At 32.9% G+C, this 16707-nt stretch overlaps 1 protein-coding gene and 2 long non-coding RNA genes across 7 annotated transcripts in view; 2 read left to right on the forward strand and 1 right to left on the reverse strand.

Annotated features, from left to right (window-relative positions):
• The window catches only part of LOC127731862 (uncharacterized), an 897808-nt gene that overhangs the window by 766635 nt on the left and 114466 nt on the right, over positions 1–16707 (forward strand). The gene's annotated exons all lie outside the window — the stretch shown is intronic.
• LOC127731900 (uncharacterized) overlaps positions 1–16707 on the reverse strand; it is a 336874-nt gene that overhangs the window by 287929 nt on the left and 32238 nt on the right. The gene's annotated exons all lie outside the window — the stretch shown is intronic.
• LOC127731880 (uncharacterized) overlaps positions 1–16707 on the forward strand; it is a 29768-nt gene that overhangs the window by 6607 nt on the left and 6454 nt on the right. Inside the window, exon 3 of one of the 2 annotated variants that reach the window (XR_007995877.1) lies at positions 35–97. The exons of the other annotated variant lie outside the window; for it this stretch is intronic. This is a non-coding gene — a long non-coding RNA (uncharacterized LOC127731880). Of the gene's footprint in view, positions 1–34; positions 98–16707 lie in introns of those variants that run through there. 2 annotated transcript variants of the gene reach the window in all.

The raw sequence follows: 16707 nt of genomic DNA on the forward strand, positions 1-16707 counted from the left end.
ACCTCATTTTCATGGTTCAGTGGTCAAAGTTAAGTTTTTGAGTTTTGGTCTTTTTTTCTAATACTATATGCAATAGTTCAACTATATTTGGTGTATGGAAATATTTTATGATCTATATGTCAGTTACGCAGGTTTTATTTGACCTTGACCTCATTTTCAAGGTTCATTGCTCAGTGTTAAGTTTTTGTGTTTTCGTCTGTTTTTCTTAAACTATAAGCAATAGGTCAACTATATTTGTTGTATGGAAGAATTGTTAGCTGTACATGCCTGCCTAGCATGGTTCATCTGACCTTGACCTCATTTTCATGGTTCATTGGTCAATGTTTAGTTTACTTGGTTAATGTTAAGTTTATGTGACAGTTGTAATAAAGCTTTATATTTAGGACTATCAACATAATATCAATGATTAGTAAAGAAGGCGAGACATTTCAGCGTGTGCACTGTTGTTGATTATGGGACCAGTTTTCAAGTTTGTCCAAGTTGGGGTCCAAAATTAAACTTTGTTTGATTTCAACAAAAATTGAATGTATGGGGTTCTTTGAAATGCTGAATCTAACCATGTATTTTGATTTTGGACATTGGACCATAATAGGTAAATTAAAAAAATTGAAGTTCTTAGACCACATTCTTTCTGTGTCAGAAACCTATGCTGTGTCAAATATTTAATCACAATCCAAATTCAGAGCTGTATCAAGCTTGAATGTTGTGTCCATACTTGCCCCAACTGTTCAGGGTTCGACCTCTGCGGTCGTATCAAGCTGCGCCCAGCGAAGCATTTTATTAGGAATTAGGGACCAGAAAGAGCCTAACAAAAACAATTATTTGTCTGGTTCACAGACAATAACTTGAGTATAACTGTATATATCTGTATAAAATTTAAGCATAAGATTCCATTCCACAAAAGAAAGGATGGGATTTATTTTGGGGGTTATTGTTGTAGCTATTTAGTAAGTAAGGACCAAAAAGGGGTCAAAACAAGCATTTTTCATGTTTCAGGACAATAATTTGTGTATTAGAGTGGGTTTCTATGAAACTTTACTACAAGGTTCCATACTTCAAAAGGAATGTTGAGAGTGATTTTAGGGGTCATGGTCCAAACCGTTTCATAATAAGGGACTGAAAAGGGGCAAAAAAAACAAGGATTTTCTGTTTTCTGGACAATAATTTGAGTATAAGCCTATTTATTGCTATTTAATTGTGCCACAAGTTGTTTTACCATATAATATAGTTTGGTATTGATTTTAGGTGTTATAACCTTGTTGGTTTAGTTAAAAGATGTCCAAACCAATACTTTGTATAAATTGCTAATTGTTTAGCAATTTCAGTGGTGTTTAATTCAATAGTCTTGAATTCTTTGGGGTCTTTAATATGCTGAATCTAATTAGGTATTTAATATTTGGATTTTAGGTCTGTTTTTGAAATAATTCATATTAAGGTCCAAAGGGTCCAAAATTAAACTTTGTTTGATTTCTTTAGAAATTGAACTATCGGTGTTCCTTGATATGCTGAATCTAATTGTGTTATAAGATTTTTTGAATCTGAGGCCTGTTTTCAAATTGATCCAAAGGGTCCTAAATACAACTTTTTTTTTATTTAAAAAAAAATTGAATTCTTAGGGTTCTTTGATATGCTGTATCTAAAGGTGTATTAGGATTTTTCATTTGGGGCATGGTCGGCCCACATTAAGGTCCAAAGGGTCCAAAATTAAACTTTAAAGAAAAAAAAAGAATAGTTGGGCTTCTTTGATATGCTGAATCGAAGCTTGTATTTAGATATTTGATTTTGGGCACAGTATTCAACATGGTTCAAATTGGGGTCCAAAATTGAACATTGTTTGATTTCATCAAAAATTAAATTGTTTGTGTTATTTGATATGGTCAATATAACAGTGTTTTAGATTTTTTGATTTTGTGCTTGGTTTTCAATGTTGGTCCAAATTTGGGTCCAAAATTAGACTGTTTGATTTCTTCAAAAAATAAATCATTGGTGTTCTTTAATGTGTGCAATCTAACAGTGTTTAAATTTCTGATTTTGGGCTTGTTTTTCAAACTGGACCCCATAAAGGTCCAAAGTATCCAAAATAAAACTTAGTTTGATTTTAACAAAAAATGAAACAATGTGGTTATTTGATATGCTGAATCCAACCATGTATTTAGAATTTGAATAATGGACCATAATTGGTAAATGTCTAATTTTGAAATTATTTAAGAACTTATACCACATTCATTCTGTCATGTCTGTGTCAGAAACTATGCTTTTATTACATATTTGCTCAGAATCTAAATTCAGAGATGTTATTGGACAATTAACAGAAATTTTAATTCGGGTCATAGTTGAAAATAGATAAAACAGCATATCAATTTTAGAGAACTATTTTTGTGGTATACATCACTGGTTCATGGAAAATAAATTAGTTCACAGACAATAACTTAAGTATAAGTGTATGGATGTGTAAGAAATTTAAGCACAAGGTTCCATACCACAATAGGAGGGTTGGGATATTAAATAGTTAATTAAGCTCTACATTTATAGATTTATTGTAAAAGAAATTTTAAATTGAGTCATAGTTTCAAATAGATTTGCTTTTTTCAGATATATTAATCATGTGGTGATAATTGTGCATGCATTGACTTTTAATTATCTTCTATTTAAAGATTGTTAACATGTTTGAATATTTTCTTATGGTTGAAAATTCCCTTGGAAACTAAAATGGACCTTTGTCCATCTGTTGAAGTGGAAGCGAAGTTTTTAAATACAATTGTGCCATACATTGTGTTATGTTACATTTGAATAGAAAAAAATGTTATTTTAAGAAAAATAATAAATTTTTATTAAAGGATATATTTCATTACAATACATTGTGTAGATAAAAGTTGTTGACATTGATAGATAAGTTGCAGATATTAGTTTGTGACAAATGAAAGACAAAAATATTGTTTAAAAGTATATATATAAAGTTTGATTACACTAAGTGTTATTGTAAAAAAATAGTTTTCACCGTATTATCACCATAACAAAACATGTGGTAATTGTCAATCACACAATTATAATTGGAGTGATAGTTTTATTTGAAAATTTTGTGAGTTTTTCCTAAGTGTAGCTGATGATAAGCTCAGTAGGATGGTATACATTTAGTCTGAAATTTACTGTTCATTATTAGATATTTTGAAAATAATTTCAGATAAGTTTTATAGATATTTTAAAGACATGCTATTTTGGAGGAAAAAAAATCCTTTTCTTTGGTAAATTGGTTGAAAATTTTGTGGTAGGTTTGTTTGTTGTTCTGAAGAAACTAATTTTCTGAATGCTATATATTTTTTTTTTGGATGAAGTGAACTCTAAACGCTAAGCTTTTATTGTCTATTAATAAAAGGGGCCTCAATGGCCGAGTGGTCTAAGTAGTTACTACTGTAATCACTAGCCAGTCAACACTGAGGTTATGAGTTCGAACCCCGCTCGTGCGGGTGCACTCGACTCCAATCTTAATTGACTAGGATTGTCAGTTTTCCTATCGAAGGTCGGTGGTTTTCTCCAGGCACTCCGGCTTCCTCCACCAATAAAAACTGGCCGCCAGGAAATAGCCCAAAAGCGATGCTTAAAAGTGGCGTTAAAACACCAAAAATCAAAACAATCTATTAATAAACATGTATTTGGATTTTTGATTTTGTGCCCAGTTTTCAAGTTGGTCCAAATCAGGGTCCAACATTAAACTGTGTTTGATTTCAACATAAATTGAATATATACAGGGTTCTTTGAAATGCTGAATCTAAACCTGTATTTAAATATTGGATTTTTGGTCCCAGTTTACAAGTTGGTCCAATCAGGGTCCAAAATTAAACTTTGTTTGATTTTCAACAAAAATTGAATTTATGGGGTTCTTTGAAATGCTGAATCTAACCCTGTATTTAGATTTTGAATTCTGGGTTACTTTATCAAATTGGTCCACTTTGAGGTCCAAAGGGTCCTAATTTAAAATTTTGTTTTATTTCATTAAAAATGAATTCTTGGGGTTCTTTGATATGCTGATTCTTACCATGTTCTTAGATTTGGGAAATTGGACCATAAAAGGTAAATGTCCAATTTCAAATTTTTCAGTTCTTTGATCACATTCATTTTGTGTCACAAACCTATGTTGTGTCTGACTGTCAAATATTCAATCACAATCCAAATTCAGAGCTGTTTTAAGCTTAAATGTTGTGTCCATACTTGCCTCAACTGTTCAGGGTTCGACCTCTGAGGTCATATCAAGCTTGCGCCTAGTGGAGCATTTTATTGAAGATTGAACTGAAATGTGAGATAAATATACAGATATATGTATCAGATATCAAAATGCAGGTTAATTTTATTGCAATTCTCACTCAGTCTCATTATAAAAAAAAAAACTCGCAATGATTTCTGAATTGTCAGTATACGATTAAATATGGTGAGGGTTTTTCTCATCATTGAAGGCCTTGCAATGACCTATAATTGCTTATGTCCACTTATTTGAATTCTGATGGATAGTTGTCTCAATGGCAATCGTACCACATCTCCTTAATTATAACCCACACAACGATTTGCGGAGGGTATAATGTTTTTGACCTGTCTGTCCGTCCGTCAGTCAGTTAGTCCTGTTTATTGTCATCGCAACTCCTCTCAAACCACACAACAGAATTTCATGAAACCTTTTCAGATAATAAGGACATACTACGTAGATGTGCATATCGACAGGAAATTACGATTCAATTTTTTTCCAGGAGTTACGCCCCTTTGAACTTATTTGCCCAACATACTACTGCAATCTTTTGTCATCGCAACTCCTCTCAAACCACACAACAGAATTTCATGAAACCTTTTTCAGATAATAAGGACATACTACGTAGATGTGCATATAGACAGGAAATTACGATTCAATTTTTTTTCCAGGAGTTACGCCCCTTTGAACTTATTTGCTTCAATATACTACTGCAACAGTTTGTCATCGCAACTCCTCTGAAACCACACCAGGGGTTCAAATTAACATTTGGTACTGGAAGGTCCAGGACCTTTGACACTCCAAACTGAAAGGTCCACAACCTAAATCCCAGGTCCTACTTTTACAGGAAAAATTTCATAACTCAATAAGATACAAAATTAATGAGCTTTTGGAGTGAGGTTAGTTTGTTTCATCATATTTGAACTGCATGTGATGTTTCGTTTCTCATATAATGCCTAAATGGGCTATCCAGCAAATAAACAGTTTACAACCTTCAATATTGAAGTACTGCTTACACATCAACACCATTTTTGCACTGGATTTTAAGAATAAATTCATAGTCACTGAAGGGTTTCCCTTTTTTGCAATACTGTATGCAGTGTTGAAAAGAACCTTATATCTATTTAACTGATCAGGCTTACATTCTGCTTGAGAATACATTGTCCAAGTTTAGTGTCTGACAATTAATCTTTAGTCATAATTAGACTTAAAATTTGGATCACTTTCGTGGATCCACTGCTTTAAACAAGATAAATGCTGGGGTGTCACTTCGTATATTTTTATTGGGTCTATTTTAAGATTTTGTGTTCCCCTTACAAGTGCACTTTCTTTTTCTGAATGAGAGGGGAACTTCTGGCAGTATGTGCATGACATTAGACCAGTTGATTCATCAAAATATAGCCACGGTCGATCGATTTTCCTGTGGGGCTCCGTTCCTGATCGCATTTTTGGTCTTTAGTGAGATCTTCATTTGATTTCTTTTGAAGACGTTGAAGACACAGGCACTTGTTTCTATCCATTCAGGGGTTAAAAAAATTTGTTACAGCTCACTAGCCCAGGACTTATTGGTAGCAGGATTTTACTAGCCCTGTTGAAAGAGCTGCTAGCCCATCAAAACTGACCTGCTAGCCCGAGTCTACCTTTCAAATTTAGAGTGGGTGTCCCTTGTTTTGAATGCGGCATTATACACGGTATTTGATAAAATAAATCAAATAAATTTTTGTTTTATTAATTATAACAAGGATCTCTAGACATTTTTTTGGATATCCCTTGTACTATGGGTTGTTAAATATTTTCGGGCACAGAAAACATGTTCATTGATATTGTCATGTTAAACCAGTGGTTCAATTCGTATATTTGTTGTTCCCACATACAAAGCAAACTTTTTATCAGCGAGATCGGGAAAATAACGGCAATATTCACAAAACATCATCTCTTGTTTATCATCAGTAACAGTCGACCTTGCCCATGGGGAATCTTTCTGTCCATGACACTATAAATGTTTTTTTCCGCTTTTCCTGGTCGTATTTGGCATTTTTTGGGATAAATTTTCAGCCTTATTACCCCCTTCATCCTGTTTTTCGTTTTAAAACTGACAAAGTTCCTGTGGTGGCCGTACTAAAATGTTTAGAAATAATTTGTGCATGGTTTCAAGCTCAAATTAACAGCTGTCCGACAAGACAGGTCAATATCGATCATTACATCATACACCCAAGTACCATTAATTGAAAATCTCGGCATAAGCAATGTACAATACCCTCTGTACTGAGAAATTGATATTGAAAGTACGTGAATTGCGATCAATACATGATACCGGTCCACCCAGAGTTATTTGTTCTATTTTTAAAACATGTACAAAATCGGTTCAAATTCTTGGAATCCCGGATGACGTACGTAATTGAATCTGATTGGCTAAGATAGAATAGTGATGAGGGGATTACTATTTTGGAAATGCAAAGAATTGTTTGTTACTAGTCCGTCGGGCATATTCGGTTACAAGTTTTAATTGCCCGAAGTGTAAAAGTCTAGTCCCGGGCGTCGGGCTAGTGGATTTTTTAACCCCTGAATCCATGGGAAGGTTGAATATCCTTCTATATTTATGGATAGTCGACCTTCCCATGAATAGAAACAAGTGCCTGTGGTTGAAGACCGTTCATAATCTTCAGGCTTTCTCTTGGAAGACATGACACCAAAGTGAAACGGACTCATTTTGTTCTAAAATGTCTAAATGATTAAATGATTTGTCACTTGACTTTTCGCAACTATTTATAACCTTGTGTTTCCAAGAAACACAAGGTTAAAAATAACTTTTATCACTCGTCGGCAAGGTCAGGGATGAAACATTTTTTTTATCTCAATTTCAATAATAATATGGCTTAAAAATGACGATACAGATGGTTAAAAAGGTCAGCAAAAATCACTTTTATTTCCTTTAAGATTGAAGGTCCGTCTGGCGTAGCTAGTAACCAAAACGAAAGTCTGATTGCAACAGTGGAAGGTCACGGACCTCGGACCACCGCTAATTTGAACCCCTGCACACGACAGAATTTCATGAAACATTTTTAGATAATAAGGACATACTATGTAGATGTGCATATCGACAGGAAATTAATATTCAATTTTTTTTCTAGGAGTTACACCCCTTTGAACTTATTTGCTTCAATATACTTCTGCAAGAGTTTTTTTATCACAACTCCTCTTAAACCACACAACAGAATTTCATGAAACTTTGTAGATATTAAGGACATACTATGTAGATGTGCATATCGACAGGAAATTATGATTCAATTTTTTTCCTAGGAGTTACACCCCTTTGAACTTATTTGTTTCAATATACTACTGCAACAGTTTGTCATCGCAACTCCTCTGAAATATTTTTTCCTTATGCAATTTTTTTTTCTTACAGTTATTTTATTTCTCCAGTGACAATGTGGGGACGTGGGGTATGTGAGCGCGCTCACTAAGGTTCTTTAATTTTATAATGACCTCGTTTTCATGGTTCATTAGTCAAAGTTTAGTTTTCTTGGTAAGGTTTATTTCGCAAATACTTGATTTTTTTAAGAACGTTTACCAGCAATACAGTTGTCAAAGAAGCCAAACCAATTAATTATTGAATGATTCCAAAAACAATGTACTTAAATTGATAATTACTCTATGCAACTCTTTAGAAATAATGTAAATAATCGGACAAACGGTAATGTTAAGCCTTGTGTACGCCCCATTAACAAGAACACTGAATTATATGTCAAATACAAAAAAAATGAATTAATTGTGTATAAAGCGATTGCCTTGATTAATATTCATCAGGAGTGCTTGAGAAGTCTAAAATTTGTACATCATCTAATGAATGTGCCAGTAGGTATAAAGGACACTCACACCATTATTTAATTTTAGGAACTTCTGGTTTTCTTTTCTAGTTATGTTGTTGAAAGTTCATCAAGTTTATCTTCTAAATATAAAGTTTCTTTAATTTGTTTCCCATTTTTAGCTCACCTGGCCGAAAGACCCTTTTTAGCTTCTTCCAACATCACTTGCGTCCATTTTTGGACCGTCACTCGTCTATGGTCTGTAAACTGTTTTCAAAAATCTTTTGCTCTGAAACTGCTCAATGCATTAAAGGCAAACTTTCATCATAGGTTTTAAGCTTTAATGTTTGTGATTTACGTCTAGGTTTATCAACCAACATGGCTGTTGTGTCTAAAAATTCAACAAAGAGGTCAGAGTACAAATTCGGCTTATATCTTTAAAACTATAGCAATTAGAGAAGAACTAAGTGGGTAAACATGGACAGCGCAACAAGTTTTAGATCATTCTATTTATCCTGAAAATTTTGAAAAAAATTGTTCAACGGTTTTAGTGTTATTGTCTAGTAATGTTAATTTTCTTTTTTGGCATTTTGCATGACAAAATGTATCCCACCCTGAAAATTGTGGAAGGAAAAATGTAACTGCCTGTTTAAAGTTATTGCCCCATTTTTAGCAGTTGTTGGCTGTTATTGTGAAAATTATAGGAACTATGTTGAAAATGTAAATTGCAAAAAAGGATCAGCACAAGAAGATTTATCTACCCTAAAATAGAGAAAAATCTGTTACCTTGTTTTGGAGTTAATGCCCCTAAAATTTATCCCAATGTACAACGGTACACTATAGCTTGGAGAAATAAAATGTCCTTTTGAAAAGGCTAGACTAGTGTTCTTTCTTCTCACAGATAATATGTTGAATAGCCGCAAAACTGTGAAGTACATCCAAGCTATTATATAAGAATAAGGACATGAGGTATGATTGCCAATGAGACAACTATCCATCAAATGAAGTGGGTGAAAGCAATTATAGACAACCATATGACCTTCAACAATGAGAAAAACTCATACCGTAGAGTCGGCTATAAAAAGAACCCAACATAAAAAATTGAAACAATTCAATTGAGAAAACCAACGGCAAAATTTATAAAAAAAACAATTTACTAAAAACAAATATGACCGACATGAACCAACGACAACTACTGAACTACAGGCTCCTGACTTGGGACAGGCACATAAAGAATGTGGTGGGGTTAAACATATTTGTGAGTGCTCAACCCTCCCCCTAACCAGATTAAACCCATGGACAGTGGTGAAACAACACAACATAAGAATAAACTATAAAATCATTTGAAAACTTGTCTTCTATTCCTTTCACCATATCTTGGGAGTGTAAAATCTAAATTTAGAATCATGGTTGAAACTAAAACTCAACTTGATGTTAAAAATAGAATTGGACATTTCATCTTCGTGATAAATGTCAAATTAAAATTTCAAGGGGAAGCGAAAAAAAAATCTTTTGTTATGCTTTTGCATATCATTCAGAAGTAGTAAAAGATAATGTGAAGTCAAATTTTCTTCTCAAGTTTCATTTAAAGATAAGAATTTCAATAAAGTTTTTTTGTAATTTTAACCCCTTTAATTAGTCCCCTACCGACGAAGTCGAAGGGAACTTTAGGTTTGCCTCCGTCCGTCCGTCTGTCTGTCTGTCCGGCAAATCAGTTTTCCACACTTTTTTTCTTTGTGCTTGAAGATATTGATTTGATATTTGGTGTATTATTTCATCACAACAAGTTACGGATCAAGTTCGAAATTTGTTCCGGTCCGACGATTTTGTGCAGAGTTATGGTCCTTGAACTTAGAAAATTCACTCAAATAATCAGTTTTCTGCACTTTTATTTGTCATGCTTGAAGATATTGATTTGATGATTGGTATATAGTTTTATCATGACAAGTTACAGATCAAGTTCGAATTTTGGTCCGGTCTAATGATTTTGTGCAGAGTTATCATGGTCCTTGGATTTCGAAAATTCACTCAAATAATCAGTTTTCCTCACTTTAATTCTTCATGCTTAAAGATACTGATTTGATAATTGGTATATAGTTTTATCATGACAAGTTACAGATCAAGTTCGAATTTTGTTCTGGTCTGATGATTTTGTGTAGAGTTATGGTCCTTGGCCTTAGAAAATTCACTCAAATAATCAATTTGCCACATTTTTTTTTCGTCATGCTTGAAGATATTGACTTGATATTTGTTATATAGTTTACACCATGACAAGTTATAGATCAAGTTAGCATTTTGTTCCAGTACAATGAATTTTTAACCGGTAGGGGGCTATGTATTGCCAGGCAATACTCACAGAATGCTTGTTTATATAAGGATTCTACTTTTGACCTAATTACAGCCATAAAATCTCAAGATAATATGTAGTTTTCATATGTGAAATTATAAATTCTGTACAGTAATTTATAACAGACTTTTTGCCAATGATTAATCTTTATGTCTTATCCAGGACGAGTATAACTTATGTTATATCTATACTACTAAAATAATGAGGTCCAACTAGTTAGCCAGCATGACATAAAAACGATGAATCAAAGAATTCAACTTTATGGTTATAACTAATATAGGACAATGGTGTTGATCAAACATTACACCATTCCAGGCCCTTTTGTTTTCCACATAATTAATTTTACCCATAATTAACAAGTTCCAGGTCCAAGTCGATACCGATATCAATAGTACCTGGTACCTAATCTGTATGTTCCGCCTCTGTCAGGTGCACCACCAAAAAGTGTATTTGGGATTTGCTATATACACTGGTCATAATCACACCTGAACTTCGTCATTGTACAGGGATTGACTATACTAAATTCAATCATTGACCAAATAAATATATCTACAAGTAGTTTCCAGTTGTAATAAGAAAGCCAGGACGGATTCAAACAGAATAATTTTGAAAGCTGAGAAAACTGTACACCTTATAATCAGCATGACTTTATCAAATGACAATACAAATACTAAAAATCCAGGCTCAAAATAAGGCGTAGGTACTGTAATTCAGTCAGGGACCTGCGATGCCACAGATGTGTTCTAGTTATATGTTAAAAAAAAAATACATACTTAAGTTAGATTATTATTTAAAGGGTTTTATCTAACAGCAATTAAACACTTCATGTCATGTTTTCATTTTCCTAATGAGAATGGGTCAAATATTGAGGAAGGGTTTTCATCTGGGAAAATATATACCATGGCGTTTTTTTTCCTGTACGTGACCTGTTGCGGGGGACATAGAAATACCAGGGCCACAGTCAATCCATCCAGTCTAATGTAAGCGCTTTCACATGTACAATTCTTACTAGATTTTTGTTAAAATTATATCAAAGGTTTATATCAGCGATGTCTCCCGTGTGTTTGAAAATCAATGCAGATCAACTATTTAAGATCTAGAAAGAGTTATACAAATGCATTGTAAGCACTCTTATGTGCCCAATTCTTGTAAGATCTTTATCAAACTGTTGGAAGGTTTATATAAGCAATGTTTCAAACGAGTTTGAAAATCAGTACCGATCAACAATTTTTGAAAGAGAAATGCCCCTTGGAAATAATAGTTGTATGGAAAAATGCATTGTAAGTGCTGTCATGTGTACAATTCTTGCAAGGTTTTATCAAACTGATTTCGAAGATTATATCAGCAGTGTTTCGTACAAATTTGAAAATTAGTGCTGATCAACTATTTTAAAAGAGTTGTGCCCCTTGGAAATATTAATTATATGGAAAATTGTATTGTAATTGCTTTCAAGCCTACATTTCTTTTAAGATTTTTATAAAAAGTTTTAAAGAACCCCCTTAAAAATTGTTTTAATTATTGCCCTCGGTCAGATAAAAAAAGTGCAATGCAGGAGTATAAATGGAACCTTGTCCTGTACTATAGATCTAATAGGATTATACATGTTTTTAGGTCTCTACAACACTGTCAAGCAAATTGTGATTTTTTATTACCACATGTTTTGTGAGGTATTTAGACTCAAAGGATTGTTTCTTGAAAAAGATGTCATATAAGATTTTATAATAGTATCAAGTTTTCCTATTTTGGATTAGCAAGTTGCCGTACTGAAAATTTATCAAGTTGAACATCGAAGTCTTCATCACAATATGAAGTCACACTGTTCTTTTACATGCTAAAATTCATCTGATAAAAAATGTAAAAAAGAGATGAATATCTGTTCTGGACGGCGGTGGAAACAATTGACTTTGAAATTTTCAGTTACCAAGTGCACAGCTGTTTGTATAACACAAAATCTAGTCTTTGTATGGTACTTGTTGGCATACAAAATTACAGACGGAAAATATTTTGTAAAGTCATTTTATAAGCATTAAAACAATAGAAATGCTTTAAATGAAAGAGCATTCTATCATGATAAATTTGTTTATCTTCTCTCTCCGCTTCCTTGAAACCAAGTTTGATACACATTGGTAATGAATATAGGGAAATTAAAACAGACTTGAAACAGCTAATTGAAATCTACAAATATCATTTTAATATTGTGAAGACTAAAGGTAGAGATGCCTTATATGAATCAAGGATGTAAATTATTCCCTTTGAATTAACTTTATTGCTCACCAAATGTTGTATGTTTTTAAAAATAGAAGCAAACTATCACCAAAAGACATTTTTACATCGCGATGACCTTGAGGTCATTCCGATGTATTGCTATCGCCTAGATTTCCATTATGTAAATTAGTTTTGGGTTTGTAACCGATCTATAAACATGATAAATATGCGCACATAAACGAGTGCAAAATAACATTCCTTGTCATTTGATATAAATACATCTCTTCAATGAATACTGATAAAAATATTTTTGTTTACAACATAAATTAATAATGTGAAAATGTTTTGTAGTTAGATATATATATATAAGTAAAAAATCATTGATAATATCAATGCACACGTACCGAAAAATTGTGTTAAAGCATGCGGAAGAATATCTCAAAGAACGTTTTGCGACAGGACCGGCAACTCTGTAATTGTTTTTGCGGGAAAATATGAATGCCTACTCGTATCCAATCTTAGAAAAATCGAATTTTTATAGAAAAGTGTCCACCATGCACTTGTATTGCACTATTATTAGAACAGTAGAATAGAATGATATACAAACAGATGCAAATCATATATATATGTAACTGTTATTTTAATATAATATATAACAACAAATCAGTGTATACTGATTTGTATCACTACAATATAATAGTTATTACGGTGAAGTTGAATTTCCTGTCATTTATTCATCATACTCGCACGCACTTGTCTAGAAAAAAATATATCTCTGTACATTAACCTCAGTTTCAGGTAAAGAGATATGTTGTTTTTTATCTGAGACAAGTGCTTTTGACCATCATCAAGAACTTGTGGTCATCCGATGTTCAGTACTTCAGTACTTTGATTTTTATTGTGAAAAAGGAAAAGCGTAATTATCAAATTGCCATATTTTTTCCAGGTAACGATTCAAGCTCTTATATACAATGATGTATGTATAATAAATAGCCTCTTCTTTGTTGAGATGAACACTAAAGATATTTCACATGCATTTTATTGCTGTAAAGAATTAACAAAAATAACTGTTTGTTGAAAAATGTCTATTTATTATTAAATGATGAGCCAGTATAAGGCCAACTAAAATTCCCCATTCATAATGGAAAAGACAGGATATGGGGTATCAATGACACAAAATAAATACACACTTGAAAAAACTAAAAAAGCAAAGAAGCAGCACTTTTTTGTTCGCCTTAAATTCCCATTGACCCGCATGGAGCAAAAATTCTCATCTTACTCATTACTGGTTTTAGCATATTTTTATATGACCGCAATAAATTTGAGTTCATATATTGCTATCACGTCGTCGTCGTTGTCCAAAGACATTTGGTTTCCGGACAATAACTTTAGTATAAGTGAATGAAATTCTATAAAATTTAAACACAAGGTTTAATACCACAAAAGGAAGGATGGGATTGATTTATAAACATGAATTGCTGAATTTTTCAGTTCCGTTCTTTAACTTTAGTTTGCCTCAACCACATGTTATGAAACTTATAAACAATGCTTGTTACCACATAATACAGATCAAGTTTGAAATTGGGTGGTGTCACTTTTACCGTTTTTGAGTTATGCCCCTATATAAACTTAAAAATTGCTGAATTTTTCAGTTCCGTTCTCTAACTTTAGTTTGCCTCAACCAAATGTTATGAAACTTATAAACAATGCTTATTACCACATAATACAGATCAAGTTTGAAATTGGGTGGTGTCACTTTTACCGTTCTTGAGTTATGACCCTTTATATCTTTATATGATATGCAAGCGGGGGCATCATCTGTGTCCCATGGACACAATCCACATTTATTTTATATGCTGAATCTAATCATTGGAATTACATTTTAGATGTTGGACCATTAAGCATTATATAGGGGATAACATTCGATTGATTTATGATATTTAACAGTATACAGAAGAGAACAATATTCATCATTACATGTTCAAAAGGAAATGACACAAATTTAATAATACAAAGCAGACCTCCCCAACTACACCAAAAATAACTATGTTTCTCCGTAAAGTTGTTTTGATTGTTTAAAGCTAAAAAACTTTAAAAAATCACTGCAATTATGTCATCCTATGATACCACTTTTTTAAATAATTCTACCAAAAAAAAAAACATATTGTAATTATTATAAAATGCCAACTATTAAATAAGAATTAAAATCCAATAAACCACAGTTCCCAAAACTCAATGTATAGTGCTATTACAGATAGCAGTTACCCCACCACCCCCTCTTTTTTTGCATAAAAAATTATCGCCATCTAGATATGCTTGGTTATATCTGTCAAAATTTTTGACCGGAAACGGCAAGTTGGTGAGTACATTTTTTTTTGTATAGCCAAAGCCGGGCAAGGAATCAGAGCTTGCACTTTCCAATATTATAAGTATTCCTCTTATCTTGTACAAATAAATTTTATATTTATACCTCACGCAATTTTTGCATCGGGTATAATGTTTTTGACCCGTCCATCTGTCCGTCCGTCTGTCATTCCATCCATCCATCCGTCAGGCCAAATAAAAATATATGTGTGGTTCCAGTTACCTATCCTTCTTTTTAGTCTTAATAATAGCCTACCCTAAAGATTTTTTTGTCATTTTTCATTAATCACTGTTAAAGTCAGAATGGTGCTCCCATAGACTCAATTTAAAAAAAAAACATAAAAACAAATCCCTACCTACCTACCCTAACTTTTTATTGATGTAACTGGAACTACACATTCTATTTTATTTGGCCTCATTTATGAAACTTTATATATAATAAGGACAAACTATGTAGACGTGCATATCGACAGGAAATTATGATTCATTTTTTTTCCCCCTTGAGTTATGCCCCTTTGCACTTATTGGCCTCAATATACTACTGCAACAGTTTGTTATTGCAACTCCTCTGAAATTACACAACATAATTTCATGAAACTTTGTAGATAATAAGGACAAACATATAGACAGAAAATTATGATTCCATTTTTTATAGGAGTTATGCCCCTTCGCTTTGAACTTAACATTTTTTGCCATAATATACTAAACAGTAGTTTGTCATCGCAGCTCCTTTGAAACCACACAATCAAGAGATCAAGACTTTTAAGTGTGTGTTGTTCAGCAGATCATGATTTTTTAGTACACATCTAGGAAATCCTAGTTGTGTATAGAATGATTGTAAAGTGTACATGTCCAACTGGCAGGTGTCATCTGACTATGACCTCATTTTCATGGTTTAGTGGTGAAAGTTAAGAGTTTGGGTTTTGATCTGTTTTTTATACGACCGCAAAAATTAAGATTTTTTTGGTCGTATATTGGTATCAAGTTGTCGTCGTCCGATGACAGATGGTTTTCGGATAATAACTTTAGTATAAGTAAATAGAAATCAATAAAATTTTAACACAAGGTTTATAACCACAAACGAAAGGTTGGGATTGATTTTGGGGGTTATGGTCCCAAAGGTTTAGGAATAAGGGGCCAAAAAAAGGGCCCAAATAAGCATTTTTGCAGTTTCCAGACAATAACTTGTGTTTAAGTGTATGAATCTCTCTGAAATTATACAAAAGTTTCCATACAACAAAGGGATGGTTATGGGAGGTTACGGCTCAAACCTTTTAGCAATTAGGGGCAAAAAAAGGGGGAAAAACAAGGGTTTTTATGGTTAAACTCCATGAGAAATTTGAATTGAGATTATTTTTGGAATAAGGGAAAGGGGGAGTTGAAAAAATTTGGGGGGGGGGGGTAAATAAGAATTAGTGGGGGGCTATAATTTTTCTTATTTCAGATTTCAAAAATTAAAAAGAAAATTTCTTCAAATATTTTTTTTTTTTGGGGGGGGGTTAATATTCAACAGCATAGTGTATTGCACAAAAGCAAAAAAAACGGGTAAATTTTTTGGGGGGGGAGGGGGGGGGGGCAATTTGCAACAGCATAGTGTATTGCACAAAAGCAAAAAATTGAATATAAATTCAAATCATATAACCAATTTTAAGTTCTTTGACTATACTTATTCTGTGTCAGAAACCTATCATGTGTCAAATATTTAATTACAATCCAAATTCAGACCTGTATCAAGCGCGAATATGGTGTCC

Source organism: Mytilus californianus, unplaced genomic scaffold (assembly GCF_021869535.1).
Source record: "Mytilus californianus isolate M0D057914Y unplaced genomic scaffold, xbMytCali1.0.p SCAF_21, whole genome shotgun sequence".
In the NCBI taxonomy this organism is placed as follows: Eukaryota; Metazoa; Mollusca; class Bivalvia; order Mytilida; family Mytilidae; genus Mytilus; species Mytilus californianus.